The 7470-nt window shown below is 36.0% G+C and overlaps 1 non-coding gene across 1 annotated transcript; it reads left to right on the plus strand.

Annotated features, from left to right (window-relative positions):
• The first annotated feature begins 7123 nt into the window (after positions 1 to 7123).
• Positions 7124 to 7203, plus strand: LOC113362520. The gene has a single exon (XR_003365770.1). It is a non-coding gene; the product is annotated as a small nucleolar RNA U30 (small nucleolar RNA).
• Positions 7204 to 7470: the final 267 nt, after the last annotated feature.

Below are 7470 nucleotides of genomic sequence, written 5' to 3' on the forward strand. Positions count from 1 at the left end.
TCATTCCATACTTGTTTTAGCTTTTATTCTTGCATATTTTCGTATTATTACTCTTGTTTCTTTTATTTGCCTCTATTAGGTGAATCCTCCAAAAAGGAGGTACAAAGTGATAAAAAGAGTTAAGAAGAGAAGTACTCAAAGTATCCAAGTGCCTAAGTCCAAGAGATGTGGAAGAAGTGCGACGAAAAGGAGCAAAACGCTCAAAATCAAGAGACAGGCCAAAGACCGAGATTAATTCATTCAAATTCAGGATTTCTCATCATCATCTTGAAGAGAATTTAAAGAGGAAAATAATTCAAAAAGAATGATGTCATTCCGACTTAGGACGAAGAAGTTGTGGGCAAAACAATCTTTTTATCGAATACTGAAGACAAGCAAGTATGCGTACGAGTATGCATACCTTGGAACGAATTTTTTCATTATGCGTATGGGTATGCTAACACGCCCCAAATACTAAACCTGCTTAACTAATTATAATATAGCCAAAACCTGAAGTAACAGAATTCTTGATCTTCGAACTTAAGGAACATAATCGCATAAAATAAAACAAAACTAATAAAACTCTCTGATACTTAATAGATGAAAACTCTCATATGATACGTTTATATTAATGTATTGTTTTACAAATAAATAAGGAATACATATATATAAAAGATCCATAAACTTTCTTAATCTGCTAAAGTTTCAAAGTACGAAACGATAATCTTCATGCGCGCCTCTGAAAACTGAAACTGAAGTGGGAACAAGTGAGCACATCATCCCAAAAGGGGGCTCAGTGGTTATCACCATAACATTCAAGTAATCACTAACATGCATCACAGTTCTACTAAAGAAAAACGATAAACATCTTTTACACGCAACATAGAGCAGAAGATTGCTTCAATTCAAATCATCAGATATTACGTCCATAGTGGCAATATCCGTGAAAGATCCACCTCCGGATGGATCTATGAGAAGAGAATTAAACAACCTAAACATATGTTATCCCAACCTCGTCTCACTCAATGGAGGAGAAGATGCTAGGAATAACTCCAGTCTCAAATGATAGGATGGATCCAGGTACCATAAGATATTATCGTGGAATGCGTACACCTCATAAAACCCAATGCCACCATCTAAGTCTAGAATATAATAAGATTTTGATTACTATGATCTGACCCGGCACAGCAGGTTCAAGAAAGGACCAATCATTATTCGTAGACCGAAGTCAACGAATAATAACCATATCCAATCATGAACCTAGAATTTCTTCCTAAGTCAAGATCATAGTAACCCAGTCATACTACTAAGACTGCACAATCAAGTATAATATGCACATGAGTGAATTTCCTAGAATAAAATAATATATATAATAATCAACCGGCTTACCCGACCTACTATGTAATACTCAACCGGCTTATCCCGACCTACTATAGATATAAAAAGTAAAGTGCGTAATATTTAACCGGCTTTCCCCGGTCTACTATGATATAAAAGTAAAGTGGGTAATATTTAACCGACTTCCCACGGTCTACTAAAAAATGTAAAGTGCGTAATATTCAACCGTCTTTCCCCGGCCTACATAGAACATAGCAAGAAGCCGTGAGGAAACACGGTCACTCCTTGCGGAGGATTCACACAACACATATTACAGACATACTTACATTCTTTGTAAACATTGTACATACAGATATTAAAAACACATCCTGCTCGCAGATAACATAAACTTAATGATTACAAGAAATTTACAGAGTTCCCACCTTTTTGGATGACAAGCCTCGCCTACCTCGAGATCCTCAATCCACTGGTTCATCCTTTGAATCGGTCGTTGTTAATAAACAGTAACTGTTAATCACATAAGCACTCTAAGAGTTAGCCAAAAGGCTCACACAAGGCTCATAATATAATCTCATACAATTGTCTAGTTATAGGCTAAGTGAACTATCTAATGATTCTAAGCCCATCTATGGTTCTACACATTTTCATTATCTATCCTTAGCATACAAAGGTTTACTAATTCAATTAGATTGGTTATATAGTCCATTAGATATGTCTTATGACTCTCTGCAACTTTATAGAAGGAACCAAAGGCTAGTTCGGACCATAAAGGGTCCAAAGTATCAAACTAGGAAAGCTAGGTCTAAACCCAAGTCCACTAAACAAGCCCATTAACTTAAGGCCTTGTCCATCTGAGTCAATTAACGGTCAACGTCGATAGTCTAAGTCAAGGTCCGGTCAAAGTCAAATAACCAAGGTCAACTGGTCAAAGGTTAAGTACATTGGGTCAAATACGACTCAACATAGTCGACTCAGTCAAGGTATACTGAGTCAGATCTGGTTAACTCAGTCATACACACCAAGTCAGATCAGCTAAGCTGGCTGGTAATAGGGTTCCGGCCTGAGCCATTGCACAGGCCAAAGGCACTAATGCACAATCAGGATGCAACACAAAACATGCCAAGACCAAAGGATGCATTTTAACTACACACAGTTCTATAAGCTACGTCTAACTTCCATCCGCATTTCAGCTAAGATTTCAACAATAACATCAATAGCTTCATTTCTTCTCAACATATTCATACATTTTCATTTCCAGTTCTATTCTAACTACAGACATTACTAGCAATACATCCAGACTTCAAAACTTCATATCAAACTCTACAATCTCATTCCCCTATTCTGTAAAACCAAATCCATTGCAATCCACCCCTTCAACATCCAACAACACCAGTGCATTAACTTCAACAACAGTCCACCATAGTACCACAGCTCAGCCATATTCATATCTCAATATGATCCCACTCATAAAAGATTAGACTCTTCTTCTTAATTTAACCTTTAACCCCCTGCAACACATCTCAATCTATACCAATTCCCTTGGTAACTCGAACACAAACCAAATTCATAACCACAACTTCATTACCACCAACAAAACGAATCCATCACAGAAACTCCATTTCTCAGATTCACCACTTTAACGACATCATACACTTCTTCATATAATCCTGGTTCTCAACTGTAATTCATTAACCTACTCTACAGCTGCAACCCAAATTAACACAACCTAAACTCATTTCAATACTACCACCAGCCTCAGCAACATCAATAAATTAATCCACCGGCACCATTCCCTTGTTCAAATATCTTCTCTGTAATAACACTTGAGCCTAACACAAATCTATACTAGAACTACATCTCCATCACATAATCATTTTATTTAACTCAACTATGAAACCAATAACAATCACATATAATCAAAACAAAGAAACTAAACAACTAAATTGAAACAACTCAGAGAGACAATTACCTTCTTATTAAAAGAATTGAACTCCAGCCTCATCATCATTTCTCAAAGAAACCCCAAATCTTCATTGAAACATACTCAAATCCTAACTATCAATTCCAAGCTATTCTTTAATCTCAAACTCTAATTCAGGTAAACCCATCTTTAATTCCCTCTTAATCATCATTAATTAAACTCTAAACAGTCTTCTGATCTTCATAATCAAATCACCGCCTAACTCTTTGATTGTCTTCACCGAAATTTGAGAGTTAATCCCCAACTGTTCTTCTTTGAGTTCTACACCAATACCCATCATCTATTACTTGATTTCCTCTTCAGTTTTTCATAAATCTTCAAACGATTTCATCTCACAGAAACCCTAATCATTTCTTACAGATACATCCAGTTCATCTCCTCCCGAGATAATCCAACCACACAACAACCATCATCATCTGTAACACTTTCTTAATCTTTCTTATGTTGACTCGATCTCGAAACCCTCATTTAATCCTCAGAAATTCCTGCAGACGTAGAACAGGGAAGAAGCAGAAGAAATATGAAGAGAAAAGAAGAAATAAAATCTCTTCTCGAACAGCTGGAGATAAGACCAAAAAAATTGATATGGCAGCCAGGTCGGTCTAGATTCAAAATGACCATTTTGCCCTTCATACATATGTGATAATATCTTCTTCGTCTGGTATCCGAAAGACACGTTCGAGTAGTCTATTGCGCATAACTTTTCGAGACCTATCTAGTGATAATAGTTTTGTGTCTAGATCGTTGTTAGATTAATTTCTATTAATTAAAATATACGTTAACTAATCGAGTCATTAGCGGTTAATCCGTCTCTTGATTATCGCTAAACCAGTCAAATACCGTTGACGAGCTTGAGGGTCCTTACACATGCATACTTATTCCCCTGGATTTTAACTGAAATTTAAGTATGCGTACGGGTATGCATACCTTGGAAGGCCAAAACTCATGGTTAGGGTCCTTATTTCGTATTTTTGGGTTGGGTCCTTGAACCGAACTAAATACTTAAAGGCCAAGCAATGTAAACCTACATAAAGAGGTATTAGGTCATGAATGAAAAATAATCAAGAGGTCACGAAATTGTAAGGTTTTGGGAGAAGAAACTACACACGGATCGAAAGCTAGGGTTTCATAGCGGTTCTTCAATCGTAACGATATCTCTAAACTTTTCTTATATGTATATCATGGATGCTTCTACATCCATGAGTAGATAAACACCTATTGATCGAGGATTAATTTCTAAGTTGTAAACTTGATTTGGTTTAATATATGAATCTATTTTGATTTCTTCATATATTTATCGTTTGTGTTTACTATTAAAAATACTTATGATTAATTGATAGATTGTTTAGGTGGCCAACTGAATATATTTGTTGATTTAATATATTTTTAGTGAGGGTTAGGATATCCGTAATTGTTGAATAATTCCTTACACAAGTAGAAAACGTGAAACCTTGCAGAGGGATTCTGTAAAGCGATCACGTGTAAACACAACCTTAGCAAATAGACCGAGCGTACTGAGTCTAACTACTAGGATCCAACCTAAATTCACAAACCCTAAAGCAGTCGATTGAATTACATCTTGTAAGCGTAGCTCAAGGTGGTTCAGAAAAATAGAATCTGGTAACTAAGGGTACCTGTTATCCAGTGATTTAAGGAATTTTTGGAATTGCTAAGCGTACCTGTTATTATACGGTTGGTGATAATCTATGATTAATCACGAATAGATGAATATATTAACTCATTGATAGTTTATTAACGAAGAAGGATTCATCGATCATCTGTCTCCTTATTGCTTATAATTTAATATTCTCAATTGCTTTTATTTACTTTATTCAAATCTAAAAAAAACCCCACTTTGTGACACTTTGATAACTAAAACTCACTTCTCTTTGTGGGAACGATCCTTGCTTCCACTATACAATTACCAGTTAATTGTGTGGAAATAAGATTATTAATTTGATTGCACTTACGACAATCATCATGCACATACTTAAGCAGCCGGTCTGAGTTTGGGTTCTCCGGTATGCGAACATGTACGCATACCTTAGTACACTTCCAAACCCTGTAGAAATACCCAGACCTATACCTTACGCAAGTATGTGTACTTGGTACACAGAATTTCACAATTACAAGTACGCATACGTTTATGCATACTTTAGTTCCGGTCATGGATCACATACTTACAAGAATGCACACTATGTTTATAATCCAATAGTTCTAAACTCTATTTCAATCATTGAAACTTTCTTAGAGGATGACAATAGCCCGTTTTCACACGCTATTAGCATCAAAGAAATTTTCAAGTTATTGAAATAATCATAACGAAACATTCCAAGTCTACACCAAATGATTGTATCACACAAACCATGTAAGATGCTACTCGGAAATTTTCACATGATCATCTTTTGAGTTTCGTCAAGAATATAAGATGAACTTGGTTGAAGCGAAAGCTTGCCAACACATATTCCGAGAAATATGTAAGCGAGTTAAACTCAGCTCGAAATCTCAAATGTGTATAATAGAAAACTATATCGTAACACGACTTATGTCTCAATATAGGAGATATGGTAGAAATAGACTTTCCAAGTGATAGATGAGTTTCAGTCTCCGCATACCTTTTGTTGATGAATTCTCCACTAACATTGACAAACAAGATTGAGATAGCAACGCTTGCGAGTTCGACAGAGCAGTGCTCTAACATTACCCACACGAAGGTACTCATCGTTCGCGTCCGCTGGTCTGCCATAACCTAGAATCCTTAAAGCCGAAGTAACTTTTTGTTCATGACTATGACCTTTATCATTCAATGCATCAAACTGATAATTAAATTAAGGTTCTACTCGACAAAGCTCTTCAATAATCTTTTTCACCAGATGCCGAGGCATGCAAAATCGGCCTTGAAAAATTTAATCAAAGTACACACAATTGGGAAGAAAATAATCGTGCATCAGCTTCTGGTGGTAAAATTTCCTCCCTCGATACGTGGATCTTCTTGAGAATACTTCTTTTGACTCTGGAACTCTAGGTATTTGGCCCGAATGTACGAGCATCAGAGTGTCGATTAGTTTATTATCTTCAGCTTTCTCATCATCAAGTTCTTGCAACCTCCTCTGATGCATTTCTTGTTGTAATCTAAATTGACTCATAATAACATTCCTCTCTTTATTGGATCTCGTCATCGATGATTATGAAATTTAACAGATACAAATACAAAAATTGAAAAAATATATCTAGAAGTAGGTGTGAGTGATTTGGAGAAATATACGGGCGTATATATATGAAAAAATGGCGGAAAATAGTCATTGAGCGATATAGCGTTAACCGAACGATATAATGAAAATCGAGTGACAAAATCTACGACGCCAGCGATATGTCAAATTGGTTTTTTCTTACCATATAATAGGAATAGGACTAACCCGGCCTTTTCTGGGTCCATCCTTGTATCTCAGCAAGTTTAACCGGAAAGGAAAGATGATAGAGCGTCGAACCATATGGCTTTTACCGGTGATTCGCCCGATTTCCCCTCTAAGAGCTAGTTTGCAAATTTGGACTTCTTATTCGTGCGGGTTAAGCCCAACCCAAATCAACTACGCCCACTGATTTGCAAACTACGTCCAACGAAAACCCTAACCCTAACTGGGAGTTATATAAACAAAGGTTGTCCACCATTATCTCAGTAGAATAACGAAATATACTTGATTACGGCGTCTTCGTCTGTTGAGTTCTTGAATTCCATTATTCTTGATTCCGTTTTCGTTTTCGTTTTCGATTTATTTTAGTTTCTGTAGATTTATATGTTTTGATTTTCTAAAAAGAAGAAGAAGTTGCAGTGATGATTAAACATCTCGTTAATCTGATTAAAAAATGAGGATAACTCTGTTTCCATTCATAACTAGATTCTGAGCATCTTCTTCTTCTTTACCCTGTACTTCTTTTACTCTGTTTTTCTTCTTTTACTTGTCGATCTAATCCAAGTACTTCTTGATTTTCTGTTGACGATTCTGTAAACATGATAACTTGTGAAATTGCATTCAACTTGGAAGAGCAATTCAGATCGGAGAATACTCTAATCCTAACTGGGAGTTATGTAATTTTCTGTTGATCGAGATGAAAATCTCATTCTGTGAATAGGTATGCTCTATGTTTAGATCGAGAATCTAATGCATAATATT

The sequence above is a fragment of the Papaver somniferum genome, chromosome 3 (assembly GCF_003573695.1).
Source record: "Papaver somniferum cultivar HN1 chromosome 3, ASM357369v1, whole genome shotgun sequence".
NCBI lineage: Eukaryota > Viridiplantae > Streptophyta > Magnoliopsida > Ranunculales > Papaveraceae > Papaver > Papaver somniferum.